The 21,960-nt window shown below is 56.8% G+C and overlaps 1 protein-coding gene across 2 annotated transcripts in view; it reads left to right on the top strand.

The window, feature by feature from the left end:
* The first annotated feature begins 10,163 nt into the window (after positions 1-10,163).
* The window catches only part of Sh3bp2 (SH3 domain binding protein 2), a 33,085-nt gene continuing 21,288 nt past the window's right edge, over positions 10,164-21,960 (top strand). Inside the window, exon 1 of one of the 2 annotated variants that reach the window (XM_077803267.1) lies at positions 10,164-10,239. The gene's annotated coding sequence lies outside the window, so the exon portion shown is untranslated. The remainder of the gene's footprint in view (positions 10,240-21,960) is intronic. The other variant, XM_077803269.1, reaches the window with a different exon arrangement.

Raw genomic sequence — 21,960 nt, 5'->3', positions numbered from 1 at the left:
CTCGTATAGTGCAAGAAATAAAATCAAGAATCAATAAGTGGGATAGATTCAAACTAAAAAGCTTCTTCTCAGCAAAAGAAACAATTTGTGAGGTGAAGAGAGAGCCTAGAATGGGAGCAATTTTTACCCCACACACATCAGATGGAGCACTAATCTCCAGGATATATAAATAACTCAAAAAACACCAAAAACAAATGGGCCAAAGAACTGAACAGATACTTCTCAGAAGATGATATACAATCCATCAACAAATAAATGAAAAAATGTTCAACATCTCTAGCAATTGGAGAAATGCAAATCAAAACTACTGTAAGATTTCATCTCACTCCAGTCAGAATGGCAGCTATTAAGAATACAGGCGGGGCTGGGATTGTGGCTCAGTGGTACAGTGCTCACCTAGCACATGAGAGGCCCTGGGTTCCATCCTCAGCACCACATAAAAATAAATAAATAAAATAAACATATTGTGTCCAGTTACAACCAATAAATAAATAAATAAATAAAAAGAATACAAGCAACAGGGCTGCGGTTGTAGCTCAGTGGTAGAGAGCTTGCCTCGAACATATGAGGCACCAAATAAATAAAGATACTGTGGCTATATCAACTAAAAAATTTTTTTTTTTTTAGAGAATTTTTAATGTTTATTTTTTAGTTTTCGGCGGACACAACATCTTTGTCTGTATGTGGTCCTGAGGATCGAACCCGGGCCGCACGCATGCCAGGCGAGCGCGCTACCGCTTGAGCCACATCCCCAGCCCTAAAAAAAAATTTTTAAATGAATACAAACTACAATAAGTGTTGGCAAGGATGTGGGGAAAAGGGCATACTCATACATCATTGCTGATGGAATTGCAAATTGGTGCAACCAATCTGGAAAGCAGTGTGGAGATTCCTTGGAAAATAGTGGACTGGAACCACCATTTGACCCAGCTATCCCATCCTCTGTCTATACCCAAGGGACTGAAAAACAGCATACTACAGGGACACAGACACATCAATGTTTATAGCAGCACAAGTCACAATAGCTAAACTGTGGAACCAACCTAGGTGTGTTATGAGCCAAGCTAGGCAATGACCAAACAGACTCCATTTTACCCTGAGACTCCATATCAGTTAAGAAATGCTTCTCCCGTGGGAAAGCCCCACCTCTGTATCCATTAATAGTTACCTAGCAATTCTTATACAATGTAAAATTGTTCTCTTTGCTTTCCATATTTCTGGGGCAATGTACCTTGTCAGATTAATTGTCTAGACGTTAGTAACCATTCTCTAACTTATATTCATCTAGGGTCACTTTGACCCACTTCCTTTCTGCTTGCTTGCTGCTCTGCCAACCTGGAAAGTCCTGTGGGAAATACCAATGTACCCACTGCATTGTCTCGTTAACTGCCCAATTCAGCTTCTGAACTTGCTTGCTTACATTGGCTAAACCCCCAAATGTCCCTTTTGTGGTTTTTTGGCTTAAATATGAGGCCAACAGAAGGCGGGCACGTCATTCTGCCCATCTTGCTTTTAGAGAGTAGAGTGTCCGCCGCTGGCCAGCAGTGAAGGCTTCATTGGCATAAAACTGTGTGGTCTGAGAGTTATTTGAGGGTCTCAGTGTAATATTCATTTTGTTATAACAGATGCCTTTCAATAGAAAGAAACTATGGTATATATACACAATGGATTATTACTTGGCATTAAAAGAGAATAAAATCATGGTATTTGCAGGTAAATGCATGGAGTTGGAGAATATCAAGTAAGTGAAGCCAATCCCCAAAAAGCCAAAGGCTGAATGTTCTCTCTGATAAGTGCATGCTGATCCTGAGTGGGGAGCATAGGAGGAATGGGGGAACTTTAGAAAGTTCAAAGGGGAGGGAGAGGAACAGAGGGGGCGTGGGGTAGAAAAATGTTGGAATGAGATGGACATCATTACCTTAAATACCTGTATGAAGACACGGATGGTGTGACTCTACTTTGTGTATAACAAGAGAAACGAAAAACTGTGTTCCATATGTGTACTATGAATTGAAATGCATTCTGTTGTCATGTATAACAAATAAATAAAATTTTTAAAGAGGTAGGATTTTGCTGCCAGACATGGTGGCACAGGCCTATAATCCCAGCAATTCCAGAGGCTGAGGCATGAGGATCACAAGTTCAAGGCCAGCATCAGCAATTTAGTGAGGCACTAAGCAATTTAAGAGGCCCTGTTTCAAAATAAAAAAAAAAATAAAAAGGGCTGGAGTTGTGATTCAGTGATTAAGCACCCCTGGGTTAAATGATCAGTACCAAAAAAAATGATAGGGTCTTGCAAAGTTTCCCAGGCTGGCCTTGAAATTGTGATCCTCCTGCCTCTGCCTCCCAAGTATCTGGGATTACAGAAATGCACCAGTGATTATTGATATCCTTAAGAAGGAAGCATAAAATTTTGTACATTTTCATGAAAAAAGAACTGGGCACTGGAAAGAAGGAATATTTAGAGAATATGAAGAGCTGTTGAAAATTAAAAATACAGTGATAGAAACTGAAAATGCAGTACAAGGTTTGAAAAATAAGATTGAAGAAATCATAAAGAAAGTAGAGCAACAGAATTGAAAGAAAAAAATTGAAAATGAGAGAAATATCAGCATCATGAGCATGCCTGCAATCTCAGCTACTACTTGGGAGGCCAAGGCAGGAGGATAGCAAGTCTGAGATCTCAAAATAAAAAGCGAACTTCTGGGTTCAATCCCCCAGAACTGAAAAAGGGGAGGGAGGAGAAAGAAGGAAAGAGAGAAAAAAGAAAAGAAAAAGGTGAAAAAAGGAGAGTGGAATATTTGAAGACCAGTAAAAGGATGTCTAACCCCTCCACACAAGGTCTAGAAAGGGCGGGAAAGACACCATCCAAGAAATAATCCCCCAACATTTCACAGGCACTGACCCAGTTTCCAGGTTCCACTGAGTGCTCAAACCAGGGGAGCAGAGTCGCACACTTAGCTTAAGGGCCACCAGAGGCAACCCTGGAGTCAGGAGGAGAACAGGGACTGTACAGAGGACCAGGCCCGGAGTGGCACCAGGATCCTCAACAGAAAGGTAGAAACTCAAAAGAGGATGAATGAAAGATCTCAACATTCTGAGTTAAATTATTTCTAACCTAGAATTCACACATAATAAACTATTAATCCCTAGGGAGGGTCGAAGAAAGATATTTTTAGAAAAATAAGTCCCTCAAAGAAAGTGCTTTCCTTCCCCCTTTCTCAGAAAGCCACTTGTGTCCCTCACAAAGAGGGAGCAAGGGCTGGGTTGTGGCTCGGCGGTGGAGCGCTGGCCAGCATGAGCAAGGCCTGGGTTTGATCCTCAGCACCACAAATGAACGAACAAGTGAAGGTACTGTTTCCAACTACAACGAAAAAAATTAATTAATTAAGAAAAAAAGAGGGAGTGAACCAAGAAAGGGGAAGTGGTAGGATCTGGAAGCAGGGGATGCTACTGAGGCCAAGGGAGGTCCCAGGTGAAGGCTGTGTCCAAGCTTAGAAAGAAAATCCAGTCGGAACTGACAGAATATCTGATATGCTGGAATATTTTGGGAGATTTGAACAGAATCTTGGCAGAATTTGGAGTTGGATTAGTAGTAAAAAAGCAAAACAAATTAAGATGACATTTATTAATTCCAGCGAAAATAAGGTGAGCAGGAAAGGAGAGTTACAATGAAAAGAATTGGTGTGGTATGATGACGTCACGCCCTGACCCTGGACCAAGCCAAGGGCACTGTGAAGGTGCTGCAGCAAGAGCGTGTCATCTGGAGGTAGCAGAAGCACCAGGAGACACCTCTGGCCATGGACCCCAGGCAGGTGGGTGCTGTGTATAATTTTGAAAGACTCATGGAACCATGGAACTCTTTAAACGACACGCACTTGTCACCCTCCTGCAAAGCAGAAACTAAATGCAAGCTACACTCAGGGGCTGCCCCCAGCTTTGCCTTGGTTACTCAGCAGGACCAGAACACGTGTGCCTCAGGGCCACTCTGCGTGTGTGCGTTCCCGCACTTAACCGTACCTCCATCCCTTTGTTTAAGTGTTTTTGTATTCGCTTTTCTTTTCTGGTAACATCCAAGTCACTATATCTGCTGGCTCTTTTTTTTTTTTTTTAATATTTTATTTTATTTTTATTAAAGAGAGAGTGAGAGAGGAGAGAGAGAGAGTTTTTTTTATTATTCATTTTTTAGTTCTCGGCGGACACAACATCTTTGTTGGTATGTGGTGCTGAGGATCGAACCCGGGCCGCACGCATGACAGGCGAGCGCGCTACCGCTTGAGCCATATCCCCAGCCCTTTTTTTTTTTTTTTTAAAGAGAGAGAGAGAGAGAGAGAGAGAGAGAGAGAGAGAGAGAGAATTTTTAATATTTATTTTTTAGTTGGCGGACACAACATCTTTGTTTGTATGTGGTGCTGAGGATCGAACCCGGGCCGCACGCATGCCAGGCGAGCGCGCTACCGCTTGAGCCACATCCCCAGCCCTGGCTCTTTCTTTTATACTCTGAAGTTGGTCATCTGTACTTGTGGTCACTGCACCACAACAGGCCACCTTATCTCTGTGACATGTGGCCATCTGTATTTTCTTTTAGTATGTTTTGAGATCTTTATTAGTCTTTGAAGTGACTAAGATTTACTTGAGGATCTCTCCCCGGATCGTAGCTAGGCATCCTGACATTATTTAAGAATCAGTTGGGCTGGGATTGTGGCACAGGGGTAGAGCTACGCTCCCCTAGCATGGGTGGGACCCGGGTTCAATCCTCTAGCACCACATAAAAATAAAGACATTGTGTTGTGTCCATCTACACCTAAAAAATAAATATTAAGAAAAAAAAAAAGAATCAGTTGAGGGCTAGGGCTCAGTGGTAGAGTGTTTGCCTGGCATGTGTGAGGCATTGGGTTCAATTCTCAGCACCACATACAAATAAATAAAATAAAGATCCATCAACAACTAAAAAATATTAAAAAAAAAAGAATGAGATAAGCGGTCTTCAGACTTTTACAGAATGAAATAAACAAAAGCAGCCCCTCTTCTGTATGGGTCAATTTGAGCCACACATGGGCTCTGCAGACAGACTTCCTGGGTGCAGACCCCAACTCCTCAATGTAAACCAGAGATTTGGAGGTTTGTCCCCATGGCAATGGCAATTTCCTGGGCAAGGTTCATGGTGAGTGACCAGGTGACAAGGTCAGAGTGCTGCTTGGCCAGTCTCGGGATGACCCTTCTTTTACAGGCTGTGAGTGAGGGGGCTGTATCAACTGGTGGTCTGGAGTGTCTGATAAGCATGTGGCCTGTGGACCTGGATTTTCTGATATGAATTTGATGCATCTATGCACCCTGTGCTTCTGAACAACTTGATAAGTCCACAGGTGGTCATTCTTACTATCACAAGAAGTAATTCAGGCACCAGTTTGTGCCTTATGGTGGTGCTGGGCAGATGGTGCTTGTTCATTTGTACAACAAGGTGTGGAATCTTCCAATTAGAGTCAGCACTTAGAGGCAAAATGGAGTAGTGAAGGGTCAGGCACAGCCTGAAAAGTGGTGCTCTGCACCCCCATGGAGCCTCCCGGGAGGGCGTGGCCCGCTCTCCAACCACCTCACACCTGTCCCAGAGCCTGTCGTCCAGGTCTAGCTAGGGAAAGATCTGGGTGGCCGGTGGATTCCCTGGAGAGGATGTGGACCTTCGCGCTGGGAAGACCACAGCTTCCCCTACCCTGGCTCCGTGGGCTTCCCCTTCCAGACCCCAGTGCCTTCCTGGAGGTCACGTGGATGACAGGGTGTCAAGAGGTGGGGGGAGTGGAGGGGAGAGAAGCCTTCTGTGTGTGCAAACTCTCCTCCTCCACCGTGGGCCGGAAGCTCAACCCAGAATAGAACAGGCTGCTTTCATGTTCCAGACCCGGTTGTTGCCAGGCCTGAGAGCAGGCGGGTTTAGATGTAAAAATAGAAAAGGGGCATGTGCGTGGGCCGGGCCTCCACCCACGGGGTTGGTGTTTTTAAACAGAGCTTCCTAGGAGGGTGTGCCTCCCGCTGTCATTGTACATAGAAAACTGACCCAACCAAACCTCTTGGAGGGCAAAGCCAGCAGCCACCCAGGGCTAGGGGTGCCGGGCAGTCCCACTTGGGGAAGAGAAGAAGATGTGGGGGGCTGGACTGGGAACTGCTGCTCTGTACACAGGGAGTCACCGGGCAGGCGCAGCCTGAGGACTGCTGCTCTGCACACCTAGGCGGCCTGATCTACAGGGCTCTGGCTCAGACCTTCCTCTCTGCCCTCCAGGGCTGAGCTCCTGCCAGAAGAGCTGCAGAGGTCGGGCCCAGCCTGGTCCCACCATCCCCAGAAAGCCTCTGTTAACATTGTCAGCTGGTGGAGAAGCCAGGCCTGTCCTCGGCACAGGAAACAGTAGGCACAGAGCACATAAGCTGGAGTTAACCACCAGGTCAGACTCTGAGCAGGACCCTGGGCTGACCAACAGGGCCCTGGCCCAGGGAAGGACATGGGTGGGCATCAGGCAGCCTCAGGCAGCAAGACGAGGCTGTTTCTCCTAAGAGGCATAGAGGAGGGCCTGGAGGGCAGAGGGACTCGAGCCTGGAGTAGGGCTGAGACCTGAGCAGACCTGGGGAACGACAGCCTCCCCACCTCTGGCCTGCCACACAGGTTCCCGTGAACCACCCTCTGACCCTGTCCCCTCTGCTGCTCTCACCTCTTCCCAGCCAGGGCAAGACCAGTGTGAGAGGGCCACAGTGCGAAGGTCTGGGATCAAGGAAGGCCAGGGGCCCAGAGGGCAGCTCCTGCCTGGGCCAGATCCCTGGTGTGTGTGCTTTTAGCTCAGTCTCCTGGCAAAGGACCAGCCCTGGACCTGTCCTCACAACTGGGCCACCTCCTTCCCAGACTTCTCTTCCCAGGTAGATGGTCCCCCAGTGAGCTCACCCTCAGCCTCTCTCATCCCTTCAGTGCTCCCTGATGGCTAGGGAGTTCCCAGCATGACTCCTGCCAGCCTCCCCTGGGGTGGGAACCTGCCCCTGCTGTCCCTAACCCAGCAGACTTTGACCTTGGCCCTACCCAGGAACAGCCCTGCCAAGGTGAGGCAGCCTGGTAAGAAGGTGGTTGGTCCACCGTGGGCACATCCTGCGGATGGGAACAAGTGAGAGGGCAGGTTCATAGACCCAGCATCCTCTGGATACGGGAACCCAGTTAGATAGCACTGACTGAAACCTCGCCTTTCTTTGAGCTTTTCAGGTTTGGCTTCATCTATTCATCCATCAACCATTTATTGAGCTCCTACTGTATTCTGGGTAGGTGTTTAGCCCTGTGGTGTAGCAGTGGCCTGGGCCAACATAGGCCTGCCTCTGTGAGGTGACCTTGTTGGCACAACCCATCATTCAAATCCATGCCAGGGACAGGCACATGGGGGACCAGATCCCTGTGGGCCTCACCTGTGTGCCCTTCCCACGGTGCTCTGCAGAGGCTTGGTCCCTCTCTGTCCAGCCAGGGGCCTTGCCTCCCTCTGCTCACTGCACTGGACCTGCATCCTGCACACCCTCCCCACTGGGGGCTAAGTCCTCCTCACCCACACCTGTCCTGCCGGCTCTGGTGGGAACCCCCGAATGCCCCCTCCTTGGGCCTCAGCCTCCTGCAGCTCCTCACTCTGACGGCTTCTATGAGCCATCCTGGGCATCAGCCAGGGCTCCCTCCTCCAGGCTGGGGTTGGGCTGCATGGGAGGAGAGGAGTGGCCCAGTGGTCAGAACCTCCAAGGTGGAGGCTGCGCCTGTCCCCATTTAGCCTCAATACCCTGTGTACTACAGCAGACTTGCATTGCTGGACATTATCCTCTGGGCAGTGGGTCCATCCAAATACTGCAGTGAGCTTGGTCACTGCCTCTGGACTCCCAGCCTGGCATCTGAAGCCAGCTCCATCCCCATTCATGCTCCTGAGGGGGCCACCATGTTTGGCTTGGCTCTCCTCCTCTCCTGGTCTTGGTCCTCCCTCCCCACCACCCTGTGGAGACAGGACACTCTCTGTGACTCAGTGACATCTGCTCACATGTCTACTTGCCCCCTTCCATGAGCCACAAGGATGGGGATTTCCCTGCATGTAGGGGGTTTCCAGGGCCTGGCAGGGGGCAAGACCCTTGGCTGAACTGGACACCCAGGCCTTGTGTGTCCAGACCTGAGGTCACGAGTGCTGGGTCATGAGCCTCAGCTCAGTCCTGAGCCCCGTCCCAGGAGTGAGGCAACCATGAGGGGTGCTAGTGGGGGTACCCAGGAGGCGTTTCTGAGGTCTGGGAGAGCAGGATTTGGGGCAAGGCAGCCTGGTACCCAGCTCCTGGGCCCTGAAGGGCCCAGCAGCTCCTATCTCCTCCTCCTCTCCCAGGACAAGTTAAAATGGTCCAAGGCAGGAAGTGGCAGAGGGTCACAGGCAACTCTAGGTGGGGTGAACAGAGGGAGACCTGGGTAGCCAGGCACATGAAACCTTGCTTTGGGACATAGGCAGGCAGCTGAGAAAACTAGCATCAGCAGCCTGGGCAGGCTCCCGAGTCACTGGGGTTCAAGTCCAGTTCTGAGAGCTAGGCTGCAGGTGGACAGGGCAGCTCTGGGCTGGGCCAGAGAGTGGTTTCAACCCTGAGGGCTAAAGGGCTTCCCACCAGCTTCTCCCGTGTGTCCCCAGCAGCAGATGGCCCCTGTCATCTCACACATGGGGAAACTGATGCCCTGTTGGCTAAAGGCTCCTTTTCTCTCCTGCCTGCATCCTCCAACTCTGGTGTGCCTGGTCTCTTGTCTAGGCTCAGGGTCTGGCCACTAGTTTTCTGGTCACTTCCAGTCCCACCAACCTAGGTAATCTCTCTGACCCCAGTGTGTCTCACCAGCAAGGAGGTATATCCAGGAACCAAGTGTCCCCTTCTGGAACTGGGAACTTTAGTGCTGGGCAACCTTGGGATAGGTGAACAGTGACTGGGCCCATTCTCAGTCCAGCTACTATCCTGGACTTCCCCTTGATCTAGTCTGTCTGCCAAGGTCCTCGGGTGTCTCAGCCTGGACCATTCTCACCTAGTCCTTCACCTGCTGCTAGTGAGCCCCTGAATGCCCCTGTCCCTGCCTGCTCTGGAGTGGTCATCCAGTCCCTGTCTCTGCTGCCCTGCCACACTTGGGTCCCTCAGGCCCAGCACATCAGGGCAGATGTTGGTTGGCCTCCCATCTGGGTAGGGCCTAGCCCCTTGTCCTGCCCCCCCCCCCCGCCCCCCCACCCCACCCCCGGCCCCCCCCTCCATGGCCACCGGCCATATCCTGTCCTTCTTCACAGCTTCCTGGGCTCTGGGATTCAGGATCTAGTCCCCATCCAGATCAAGTTTAAGCAGTAGGTGGCTTCAGTGTAAGGCTCCAGTCTCCCACCAGCTCAGCAGGCCTCACTCATCGCCCAAGGACACCTCCTCTCCAACACTGGCCTGCTCCTGAGGGCTCTCCCAGGAAGTCGTTTCTTCCTAGGAAACCCCTTTCCCCCAGACCCCTGCCCCTAAACAGGGTTATCTGGGTCTACAGATGGATTTGTGCCCCACCTCCTCCCCACCTGGGCAGCAGCCGAGAGGCCTTGGTGCTTCAGCCCTGGTCCCAGCTGTTGTCTTCCTGCAGTGGCTGAGAAGTGTACTGGGGGCTGCCTGGAAACAAGAACAAGAAAGCCCTCCCCAGCCCTCCCCAGTGCCCCATCCTGACTCTGGACCTGAGTCGGACCCACTAGGCAGGGTCGCTGTCTCCCCCAGGGTCAGGATCAAGGGTTGAGAGGTGGCCAGGCCTCCTCCAGCGGGCCCCCAGGTTCGAAAGGTGCGGGGATGTCATGGGGGGAGACACGCAGGAGGTTGGCACTGTGTTGTCATGGTCTCCCGCCTGCATTTAGTGAGCACCTCCTGTGTGTAGGACGCAGACCCTGTGCTTAAGCAGTGCCCACCTTCTTCTCTCGGAGGGGGCGGGATGTGGAAGGACCAGAACCACCGGGATTGCTAGCTCAGCCGCGGTGTCGTCAAGGACTGGGCCCAGAGGCCAGGGGGCGGGGCGCACGAGAGGAGTGGGGCGGGGCCTGGCTTCCGGGCGGGGCCTGGGCGGGGTTTACGCCCGGGAGGCGGAGCCTGCAGGGCAGGGCGGCGGGACCCGCGGGGCCGGCGGGCGGAGCGCCTGGCAGCGGGCCGGAGCTGCGGCGCCGGCTGCCGGCCGAGCGCTACCCGGACGTAGTCGCCGGGCGGGAGAAGAACTCGGCGGTAAGGCACAGCGCGCGTCTCGCCGGCGGGGTGCGGTCGCGTGCCCCGGGCTGGCCGGGTCCCGGGGCGGGTCCTGCCGCGGGACGGGAGCCGGGCGGTCAGCCCCGGCGCGTGGACTGACCTGGACACTGCTGGAGGAAGCGCGGAGCTGGGTTTCGGTTCCGGAGCCCAGGGTGGGGACAGTGTGTCGCGTCTGTCCGGCGTTCCCGCCGCCTCCCTGGCAACTGCCTGCCTCTGGGTCCCCTGCGCGCGACCACCTGGCGGGGCCTCCACAGGCTCAGGTGGGGGTTTGCTCCCATCTCTTTCTGTCATCCAAACTTTGCCCCACTGGCGCAGAGTTCTGAGTCTCCGAGGGGATGGCCGAGTGGCCATCTGCTGCTGTCGGAGTGCCAGTCCGGTCCGGCAGCCCAGCCTTGCTCCGCTCGGGGCCTCGCCCCCTCTGGAGGGGTGGAGAGCCCGAGCTGTGCTGCCCCCTCCACCACCCTGCGTGTGCTCAGTGTGCTCATTCCTTGACAGTAGTGCCTCCCATTTGAGCGACCATGCCGAGTGCCCCTAGGAGGCCAGTGAGTGCTCCAGATGGGTTGCCTCATGAACAAGGGTGTGTGGTCTTGCAGGCTGTGCTCATAGCCAGGACCCTGCTCAGGAAATGTTCCGCTGTGACCATGACGAAATGTGTGGAATTGTTTCACAATGGTCTTGAGGGCAGAGCCCTGGGTGCTGTCCTGGGCTGGGAGAAGGTTCCTGGTTCAGGTCAGCCTGGCATGACTCCAAGTGACCTGGGCAAGACTGCCAGACTGCCTCAGGCCCCGCAGGGTCAGAGGGAGTGCTGAGCTCCACTGCTTCCTCTGTCCTTGACCCAGACACCCTGGCAGGGCCCCAGTGGAAGCCCAGCCTTGGGGCCCACATCCACTGCTCCTCTGCTGGCAGAAGCAGGCCTGGGATGGAGGCTCCAAAGGCTGAGGACTCTGTTCACCTCCCCTTCCTGCCCCCTTTGCGTCCACTGGCTCCCTGCCCCATGTTGGAGCACACCCTGGAGATGGTCAGGGCAGAAGGATGGACAGGTGGGCAGTCCAGTCCAGAACTGGTAGCAGGATCATCTGGGAAAGGGTGATGATAGGGAACCTGGCCTCTCTGTGGAGTCCCCTGGGCCTAATGGGCAGGGAGGAGCTCACTAAGCAGGCTGGCCTGAGGGAGACAGAAGAAGGGATCATGGGCTGCAGGTCTGCTGTGGCCCTTCCTGTTCACATGGACAGAGGAAGTAGGGTGATGAGCCAGCCCCAACTAGCACCCCCACTTGGAGGCAAGCACACACGCAGGTCTACAGATGGGAGGCCCAAGGGTCAGGAGAGAGAAGATAGCCAGCCTTGGCCACAGAGGGGCTGGAAGGAAGAGCTGGGTTCGAGTCCAGGGGTGGCTACTTGCCAGCTGCATGTCTTGCCTAGGAGCCTCCCACACTGAGCCTCCTCCATTGGCTCATCTGCAAGACCAGGTGGTGAGCTTCCAGCTCGGGGTGTCTGAGCACCAAGGACTGCTGGTGGCATGTGGTTGGCATGGAGTGACTGTGAGCCACTGAGGGTGCTTTCTCTGGTCCTAGGCTGCTCTGTATCCTGGCCACACAGGGCCAGCTGGGGTTAGAGTAGGTGAAGAGCCAAGCCTGGAGAGGCCTGGGGCAAAGGGCAGGCTTCCAGGTTCCTGATGTGGGCAAAGCCCTCAGTCCATAAAGAGTGGCTGGTGTTGGGGAGCTACTTGGGATCTCCCCGGTTCTTTCCTCAAAGCTCCATTATGGAGACACCAAGGGTCAGTGACTGTGGCAGACCTTGCCCTCTTCTCACTGGCCAGTGGCCTCAGAAAGTCCTGGGCACTTTCAGCTCTTTGATAACCTCAGGTGGTTTGTGTTCTACTGGGGGGAGGGATTAGGTGGTTGGGCAGAGGTGGGCAGCTGGGGAGCTGGGGAAGGTGAGGTCTGCAGGCAGGAGGAGGGCCTCAGAGCACAGTGGGCAGGCACAGAGGCAGGGATGGGCTGAGCCAAAGCAGGGAGTGATAATGAATCCGGGTGAGTAGAGTGGCCTGTGTACACCAGATGTAGCAAAGATGTGGAGGGGCCTGGGGATCAGTGGAAAGAGCCCTCCAAATCCTGGAGTCCTCTCCTCAGAGTAGGCCTCTGGATCCCTCCAGTTACCCTTAGGGAGAGGACAGGATGAAGCCAGAGAAAGCATATGCCTCTGGGCCTTGGTCCAGGAGACCTGAGCCTTCCAGACAGATGATGCTTCCCACCCTGTTTTCTGGACTGTAGAACAGGGGCAGCAGTCCTGGCCTGGGCCACACTGCAGGACTCAGGCTCAGTACCAGGCTCCCAGCTGCTCATGAGCTCCAGGGGTGTGGCCTGTGACACAGAGGGCCAACTCAGGGGCAGCTTGGCTCAGAGTGAGGTCCTCCTGGGCATGAGGTTGCGTGGACTTCCAGGAGGGGCCGAACTGCCCCAGCTGCCCTCCCCACCCTCCTTCCTTCTCCCCAGGCACTGCAACTTCTGAGGTTACAGCTCCAAGGCCACCAGAGCCCCCCCTCTGCCCCCCATGGAATCGCCAGCCCCAGGGTCCAGAGGTGTCTGTCCCACAAGGGTTGGGCTTGGTGGGTTCCAATCATACTTAATTGATCCTTGCCAACTGGCCTCCAGGAAGAATGTGGTTTTGGCTATGACAGTGGCCTGGGGAGATCTCTGGCCCTGAGGGAATGGCAGGACACCTTCATGGTATCCACGCCCCATTCCCTGTGGCCACATTGATTCCGAGAAGTGCCCTCTGCTTCCAGTGAATCACAGGTTGTTGTGCGCTTGCTGAGCCCAGGGTGGGGCAGCCCCCGCCAGCACGCCTGCTCCAGGTGGTGCTCAGCATGGCCAGGGTTGTGCCCCCTCAGTAGCAGAGGGCTGTGCCGGCTCCTGCACCTTCCTTGCGGAGTCTCAGAGCAGGAGCCATGCATGTGAGGCACAGAGCTTCTCCCAGAAACCAACGAGGAGCTGTGTTCCCGGCCTTGGGAGCAGCCTGTGTCTTTGCCCTCCAGTGCCTTGTGACATGGGGTTCAATCAGGTTTGACTCATGGGATTATCAGAATAATTAAATGAGATGCTATGAAGGAGTCCTCACTGTGGGCAGCACAGGCTCAGTGAGGCCCACCAAGGCCATATCCTCAGGCTTGGCGGGGCCTCCCTACCCTTCACCCTGCATGGGTGCGCAGTTCCATTTTGGGGAGTGTCTCCAGCCTGGGCACAGGTGCCTTATACTCTAGTGTCATGTTTTGTGGTATTAGAGAGCCATCCCTTTGTCCCTACACCCTGGCCCGCCGCTGGAGCCCTGCCCATTGCCTGAGCCAGGAGTAGGGGTTGACCAAGTCCTGGTCCTCACTGCTGGCTGTCCCTAACCTAAGTGGGAGAAGTCAAGGGCAGTGTGGGGCCGAATGCTGGGGCGGACCTGGGCTCTGCCTCACAGCCTTGGGCTCAGGGCAGCACCACGGCCTGCCTCTGGGCAGAGCTCCTGCAGCCCTGTGCCCTTCTGTGCTGGTTCCCCGTGTACCCGTTCAGGATGAGGCCCAGGCTGCAGGAGCAGACAGGCCCACAGGCCAGAGGGAAGGACTCGCTGGCCAAGGCCCACAGGTAGCAGCTCCACCTCTCTGGCTCACCTTGCCCTTTTGTTCAAGATATGTGTCCTTCCTGCTTAGTGCTCAGGGGACCCTCCTTGGCTACCCTGGCCCAGGCAGTGGTCACTGTGTGTGGTGGCCTGTCTGCCCTCCCCTCCTGCCTGGGAACTCCTGTGACACAGGCTCTGAGTGCCCAGCCCTTGCAGTATCTGCAGGTTTCCAGGGGACAAAGGCCCTCCCAGCCTCCCTCCTGGGTCTGGACCTTCCTGCAGGCCTGAAGCAAGCAGCAGGCAGCATAGCCCTCTGCCAGGCTCGCCCCCACCTGTGTTCAGCTCTCCACGGGGCATCGGAAGCAAACGCACCCTGTCATCCTGGAAGCTGCGCCTGCCCAGGTTGGCGGGGTTTCCAACCAGATCAAAACAGGTTGTTGTACTGTGGCCACCGCCTTCGTGAAGCTCTCCAAGTTTCCATCACAGGACCCACCCCTTTGCCGGCTCTAGCTGCTATCTGGCTGCAGGAACCCAGCCACTGAAGGGAAATGTTTCCTTTCTCCTTTGGAAAGGTGTGTTGGGGCCAGGATTGGGGTCAGCCTGGCCTCTCCTGAGCCGCCTGCCATAGAAGGGTCCTGGGTGTTGGGTCCTAAAGATTTGGCACTCAAGGTAGGTGTCAGGAAAAGTGGGATTTGCAACCACTGGAGGACTGGTGGAAAAGGAGCCAGAAGAGCTAGCCTTTGACCCTGAATGGATAGGTGAGGGACACAGCCTGCACGGGGCTGGGCTGGAGTGGGCAGAGGTATGCCAGGAAGTAGCCTCATCTTGTCTCCCTAACCCTAGCTGCTTCCTCCCTCCCATGTGAGGCCAGAAAGGGAAGTCCCTTCTGGAGGAGGAGGAGCCAGCGGCCAGCACTGCCCCTCTTGGTCCTCCTGTGGCTAGGCAGGTCGTGTGCGTAGAGACTGGCCCTGGCAGGCAGAGCAGCAGGCAGCGGGGTGTTTGATTTTTGCAGTACTGGAGAATTGAACCCAGGGGCTCTACCCCTGAGCTACACCCCCAGCCCTTACTATTTTTTATTTTGAAACAGTCTCATTAAGTTGCCTTGAACTTGGGACCCTCCTGCCTCAGCCTCCCAAGTAGTTGGGATTATGTGCCAGTTAGTTGGGTGGGTTTGACCAAGCAGGGCAGAGGATGGAATCCCCTCTGCACAGGTCTGGAAGTGGCTTCTCTGCCATCAGCTTCTGCTGTGTAAAACCTCCAGGAGCCCAGAGGTGACTGTGATGGGATGCAGGCACCCTTTGCAGTATCTGGGCTGGACAGGGACAGAAGTGCGGCTCATGGGGTTTCCAGGGGTGGGGTTGCCCACTCAGTTGCCGGGGGTTGGACACATGATAGTGACCACTGGCAGCTGTGCACAGAGCAGGCCTCAGAGCCTCCAGAGTTGGCACTAAGCCATGAGACCTCCCTGCCCACTGGAGCTGATGGGCACTTGGGGCCTCAACCTGCTGCTGGAGTCCCTGCCACTGGTCATCTTCACCTACCCAGCTTCAGGTTGCACCCCTGTGCCCACTAGTCACTCTCCTCCATGAATTCCTCCCTATCCTACTCCTTGTCTATCCAACGCCACCCAGTAGGGATGGCTCTGGGGGTACCTTACCCAGCACTTTGTGCCTGGCAGCCTCCAGGGTTAGGACCCCCAAGGACAGCTCCTTGACCTGTGGGGGAGCTGTTCCAAGGTGAGGCTATAGGGGCAGAATCTCTGGACAGATCTTCCTAGGGGCCCTCTCCAACTAAGCTCTTTCCATTCCAGACCCCAGAAGACCACCTAGGAGGTGGGGTGGGGCAGGCCTGAGGAGGCGGCTTCCGAGAGGAGGAGGGGCCCTGGCCTGGCTGCACCCGCTGTGGCCCCAGTTTCACTTGATATAAAGTTGGGGAGGGACAGAGCCCACCTCTGAGCACACCCGCCATTCAGGCCTGGCTTTGAAGGTTTGCCACTTGGAGAAGGGACTATCTAAGATCTGTCTTCCCATTTTCTCAAGGATGTGACCAAGAGGGCAACGTGCTCTGGCCAGTGTTGGACATACCCACTCCAAGGGCAGGAAGTTGCTGGGGAAGAGGGTTGTGAAAGGAGCTTCCCCTTGGGCAGGGCCCCTAGGCCAGGGTTCCTGCCCTCTGGGCCCTCCGGGCCAGCTGCTCCAGGGCTGCCGTCCCGAGAAGTAGGACGAGACCCACTCCAGGGCCTGCGCCAGCCTCCTCAGAGGCAGTACCCAAGGTGGTGCCCTGTGGTGCTCTGAGTGGGGCCCTGGGGAGCAGGAAGAGGGCTCAGGCCGAGCCAGGGAGAAGGGAGAGAAGCTGGCGGGTGGGCCAAAGGCATGGAGAGCCCGGCAGGGCTGGCTGTTCTCAAAGCTCCCCTGGGGTTTAGGGACCTTGGCCCTGCAGTGAGTGGCCCAGGTGGCCCAAGGAGACCCAGAAGGGGCTTGTGCAGTGAGGGGCCTCTGGAGGCCTGTGGGTGATAGGTGTAGGAAGTTCAGAGGGCCAGGATGGGACTAGGGACCTCAAAGAGGGGCCCCTGGGGATGGGACGAGGAGGCTGACTCTGCTGAGACTGGAGGGACATTGGGCCCTGGAGATTCTGACTGCCCCTGGGCCAGCCACCCCCACCACCCAAGTTCAGATGGCTGGTTTTCTGACGGATGGTGGCCTGGCCCCTGGCTGTCTCCCTGAGGAGGAGGGGGCCACACCCCACACCTTAGGCTCCACTGTTGACCTGTAGCCCTTGGGCCTTGGGGAACCAGTACTTTGTTGAACATCAGATGGTCCCACTGGGCAGATGACCTGGCCAGCCAGGCCCTGCACCTGGGGAGTCCAGTGATGCCTTCTGAGGCTCCCATGTTGGGTGTGGGGGGGTACAGCATGGATGGGCAGATAGATGAGAGAGCCCAGGTTTGCAGGGTCTTATGACCCTGCTGTGGTCAGGGTCCCTGATTGGACACATCTGCATCTCTGACAAAGGACCCGGCCTGGAGAACCTTCTCCAGGGAACAGGCTCTGGGAATGCCCAGAAACTGTGTTGGGGCATCGTCACCTGGCCTGACCACGGGCATCAAGGAGTCTCGGGGTGACCTGAGCTGGGGACAGAAAAGCAGGCAGGAGTTTGTGGGTTTGGACAGCACAAGGAGGTCAGGGAAATGTCCAGTGTGGCAGAGCACCAGGCAAGGACCTTGAGCCCTGAGGACAGGCCCAGCTGCTGTGAGAGCCCCTGGTGCTGTGTCTAAGGTGGGCACTCAGAGCAGGAGGGCCGGGCACAGGGGCCTGGCCTGGGAAGGTGGACAGGGCAGGGGGCTGGCTGGAGCTGGTAGAGGAGGAGACCCATGCCCTCCTGTCCCAGGACTGGGCCAGACTGCACTGGAGGAGACTGGGGGCTGGGCTCCTCTCCTGCCCACCTGGGCCGCCGCCAGCCCTTGTCCTCACAGCACCTCTGAACAATGGAGCAGTGTGAGGGTGCCTGGGAATGTCTGGGTCGGCCTGGCCCCTGTGGGCCCATGCTGAAGGGTGAGGGCAGGAGCCAGTGGCCATGAGTCATCATGTCCACTGACCAGGCCCGGGAGGCTCTGGGGTTCCCAGGCCCAGGAGGAACAGGCTTCTCTCAGTTCCCCAACCTGGGTCTGGCCTGCTGCTCCTGCTCTGGGCCTCTCAGCACCTCTTCCTGTGCTCCTCCCAGCTCCTAGCTCCTCTGTCCAGCCAGTGCCCCAGGCCTGAGGGTGGCCGCAGCCTGCTTCCCTGGCTCCTTTCCACTGCAGCTCCCGTGGAGGGGCTGGCCTGGCTTCTGAGCCCCCTCCAGGGGTCTTAGATGACCCAGAAGTGAGGGTGTAAGACGCAGCCTAGCACAGAAATCTAGGCTCTCAAGAGCCCCCGAGGTGTGCACCTGCAGTCCCAGCTGCTCCGGGACCTGAGGCAGGAGGGTCCTTTAAGTCCAGGAGTTCAAGGCCAGCCTGGGCCACATTATAAGACTAAGGAACAAATATAACAAAAGACAGAGAAGCTGGAATGCAATAAATCCAGTGCCAACTGGCCAACACGTCAACATGGACAGAACACCCTGAAAACAGTTTTGAGATACTGGTGTCAGAGAAAGAGGGGAAAAGCCAAGGGTCCTGACAGAAGACACCTGCCCACCAGCGGGCGAGCGCAGAGAAGGGCCCTGCTCTGCTGACTCAGCCTTGGCGGGCCTGCGGGCAGTGGGCCGGAACACCCTCTGGACAGATAGGGTACTGAGTGGGATTCCTGGGCAAGCGAAGGACCTGGGGACATAGTGGTGCCAGGAGGAGCTGAGATTGGGGGCCACGTCTGGTGACGTGGGCCCTGGTCCATGAGCTCATCTGGTGAAATACTGCGGGCGCAGCTCTGAGGAGCGGAGGTGGCTTTATGGGCCAGAAGGAGGCTGCCATGGCACAGGAGAGACTGAAGTGTCGTGTTCAAGCAGCAGGTGGCAGGTGGGCCCAGGTCGGAGCTGGTGGCCCTGCACCTGCCCTGGGATGTCCCCCAGGTGGCAACAGTGTGGAGGGCTCATGCAGGGCCCAGCCCGAGAGGTAACTGGCGCCCAGGCAGGGCCCCCATTGTGGTGGACCTGACCTCTGCTGTGGGCTCTGGCCAGGACAGTGGGCTGCACCTCGACGCCCCCTCCCCACAGCACACTGGGCATGAGCTTCTTGGCTTCTGCGTACAGTGTGCCCCTTTGTTGTCCCTTGCTCTGGGGTTGGGGCTCAGCAGGGTTCCCCTCACCAGGCACCCTGCACTATGCTGGCTCTGCCTGTGGCAGAATCCCCATGAGCCTCATCGGGCCCACTGGAGGTGAGGAAGAACTTGGGGAGTGAGGAGAACTGGTCTAGCGCATAGCACAGGGCGTAGAGCAGGGATGCAACCCAGGCCTGCGTGGAGCCTGGGCCCAGGAGCTGAGCCAGGGCAAGTCAGAGCACCCATCTGCCCATGCTGGGCACGTCATGGCCTTCACAAGTGGTTCTGATGTGCCCACCTCTCTCCCTCGTGTCTGAAGGTACTCACCTTCTCTTTCCCTGACCCCAGGACCTTTGCAAAAGCCTTCCTTTGAGCCACTGCCCATGTAATCTCCTTGCTTGGCTCTCATGTAGAAGATGACTTTCAGATCACTGGCTGACGTGTCAGTGTCTGGCAGAACGGATGTCACAAGGCTATGAGTCAGAAGAGGCTGCTTCCACAGCAGATTGGTAGCCCCCGATGGAGGATGGCAGTGGCTTGGATGCTGGGGTGCAGGGTGTGGTGTCTGCCTGCCTCTGTCCTGGTGTCATGGGAGCGTGGGTGTGGGGAAACACTTATGGGAGACAGGTCTACTGCACACTGTGGTGAGAAGCCCCCTGGTCCTGTGTGGCACCCTGCCCTGCGGCTGTCAGGCACTGCCCGTGTGCGTGGCACTTCCTTCTGCTGGAGTGTGGGACCCGCTGGGCTGGGCTGGCAGCCCTGGATGCCATGGTTCAGGAGACCGAGGCCTGGGTCCTGAGAGCCAGGCTGGGCAGGGCCCAGGCCATGGTGTGGGCCGTGCGATCCCGGGGGGTGGGGTGGCTGCAGCCATGCTGGCTGGTGGCCAGGGTGGCTGCCCACTCTGCCTCAGCCTTAGAGTCCCCGCTGGGAGGGCAGAGGGCTCGCCTTGGCGGCTGACGACTCAGGGCCAAGCTGCCTCCTGGCCCGGGGGTGTTCCTGGGGCTCCCTGTCCCCTTCTGGCGCTCCTGACAAAGGTGCCTGCGGGTTTCGCCTCAGCCACAGCCCCGGAGACAACAGGCCAGGCCAGGCTGAGGGTGCGGGTGCGAGGTCCCGGCAAGGGAACGTCCTGCCCTTGCTTTCTCAACACAGACACTGAGGCTGGAGAGGTGACCCGGGGCCCAGCCCTGCTTCCTGGGTGCAGACAGGTTCCCCTGGAATGAAGAAGTGGGGGTACTTGGGCTGGATGACTGATTTCGTTTGGCAAGTGACCCTGTGCACTGGGCGCCACAGGCACCGGCTGCTGGAGTGTAGGTGACCTGAGCTGGTGCTGCAAGCCAGTCCTGGTACGCGTGTCTCGCAGGGCACTGTGCAGGCTCTGGGGACGCACAGAAGACAGACAGGTCCCTGTCCCCAAGGACTGATGTCAGGGTGGGACATAGCCCAAGGGTGGGAAGAGGAGCATGGAGGCGCGGGAGCTATGAGGAGGTCCCACAGACAGGGCAGTGGGCTGGGTGAGGCACCTCCGGGAGGGTGGTGCCCTAGCGGCCGGCTCTGAGGGTGGAGGCAGACAAGGGACCAAGACTGGGATGTTTGAGTGGAGCTCTGACCCGTGGGGATGAGGCTGATGGCGCCTCCATGGGCCAGCCCTTAGGGTGTGACAGGAAGCACTGCTGGACTCTGAGGTCCTCCCCCCCGACTGGCTTGGTGACAGTGTTGCCAGTGGAATCCCCGGGTCAGATGTCCCTGGAGTAAGCCCACCCACCACTCTGCCAGGTGGCCCATACTGGAGCTGTCAGCCCCACTCATCAGACAAGGAAACTGAGGCCCAGAGTGGGCCGCAGGTCTGGGAGGAGGGGCCTGAGTCGGGTCTGCACCCTGTGCCGCCTGCTTTCTGACCACAGCGCCATCCTGCCCACCGAGGTCCTGCAGGTGGAGCAGCACTCTGGAGGAGGAGCCGTGGGCCAGCAGGACGGAGTGTCCTGTGCTGGGCTGGGGCTCAGGTGGCGGGCAGTGAGCCCCAGGGGCAGGCTGCTCTGTGGGTACTGGGGGGCCCCAGCCACACTCGGGGGCTTTTCTCAAGCAGTTGAAGGGAAACACACCCGTGTTTGTGGTGAACTCGAGTGTGAATCCTGCACCCTGCCTCTGGCTGCTGTGGGAGGTGGGAGAACAGCTGGGGTGTGCAGCTGCCCCACCAAACCAGCCCCATCTTGCCTCAGGCCACTGCCACCGGTCGTCGGCTGGGCCTGGCATCTCCCTGCAGCCACCACGCAGTCCTCCGGGCAGGACAGAGCTCAGCACCGAGTGAGCCAGGGAGACGAGGGCATGCTCCCTGGGGACCGTCAGCAGGCCTGGCAGAGGAAGGCCCCGTGGGTCCCTTCTGGACGAGGACAGAGCGTCCCACTGTAGAAGACCCAGCCATGTCCCCTGCTTGGGCTCTGCCCCCCAGAGGCTCTCTTCCTACACTTCCCTCAGTTCCCTGACCCCTTGGACGGGGAGGGAGTGGCATGTCCTCCACGGTGGGTGGCCCTGGGATTCCCCGGGCATCTGGACCCCAAGCACACTGTCTTTGGGGAGACCAGACGACTCTTAGGTACTGGCACCTCTCCACTGTTCAGTAAGCAGCCTGGCACACCGACCAGTGCCATCTGGTGGCTTGTCTCACCCAGCAGAGGTCCTGAGGCAGGGCAGGGCGCGAGCTGCAGCCTCACCAGACACCAGTCCCTTGAAAGACTCTTGTCGAAAGTCCCACCACACAGGTCCGCCCCGCACGTTCTGAGCTCCGGGGATGCTGTCACTGCAAAGCAGAGGTGTGGCCTCACCAGGGACCGAGCCTGTTTTCCATCTGTTCATCCACCCACCTCTTGGGCTCTAGGGATTGGGTGGACCCAGGCCCATGAGTAAGGATGGACACCTTACGGTGACACTGGTGGCAGAGTGGTGCCATTGATGTGAGATTCCAGAGCAGGGGAGAGGTTCTAGATGGTTCCTCCAGAAAGGACAAGGGCTTTCAGTTTCTGGGTGGAGACTGTAGGTGCTGGGAAGGGGCAGTGTGGCCCTGAGCGAAGCCCGCCAGGGGTGCGGGACAGGTGAGGGGCCTTACCCCGACAGCAGGGCCGGGGAAGCAGCCTGGCCTCTGTCCACAGTGAAAGCAGCCTGGCTGGGCCGGGGAGGGAGGCCAGCGAGGGGCGGGCAAGTCTGCTGAGGGTGGGCCGAGAGTGGCCTGCTGGGCTGGTGACCAGCATGAGAGCTGTGGGAGACAGGCGGCTGGACATCAGGGAGGCCAGCTCAAGGGTGCCCGGCCCAGCTGGACGCAGCTTCACAGAGCCTCTCCCTGACGGCAGGCCAGGAGGTGTGGTCAGATGCGAGAG

The sequence above is a fragment of the Urocitellus parryii genome, chromosome 10 (assembly GCF_045843805.1).
Source record: "Urocitellus parryii isolate mUroPar1 chromosome 10, mUroPar1.hap1, whole genome shotgun sequence".
Taxonomy (NCBI): Eukaryota; Metazoa; Chordata; class Mammalia; order Rodentia; family Sciuridae; genus Urocitellus; species Urocitellus parryii.
The sequence above is the reverse complement of the archived record's forward strand: the minus strand, read 5'-3'. Positions and strand labels throughout refer to the sequence as shown.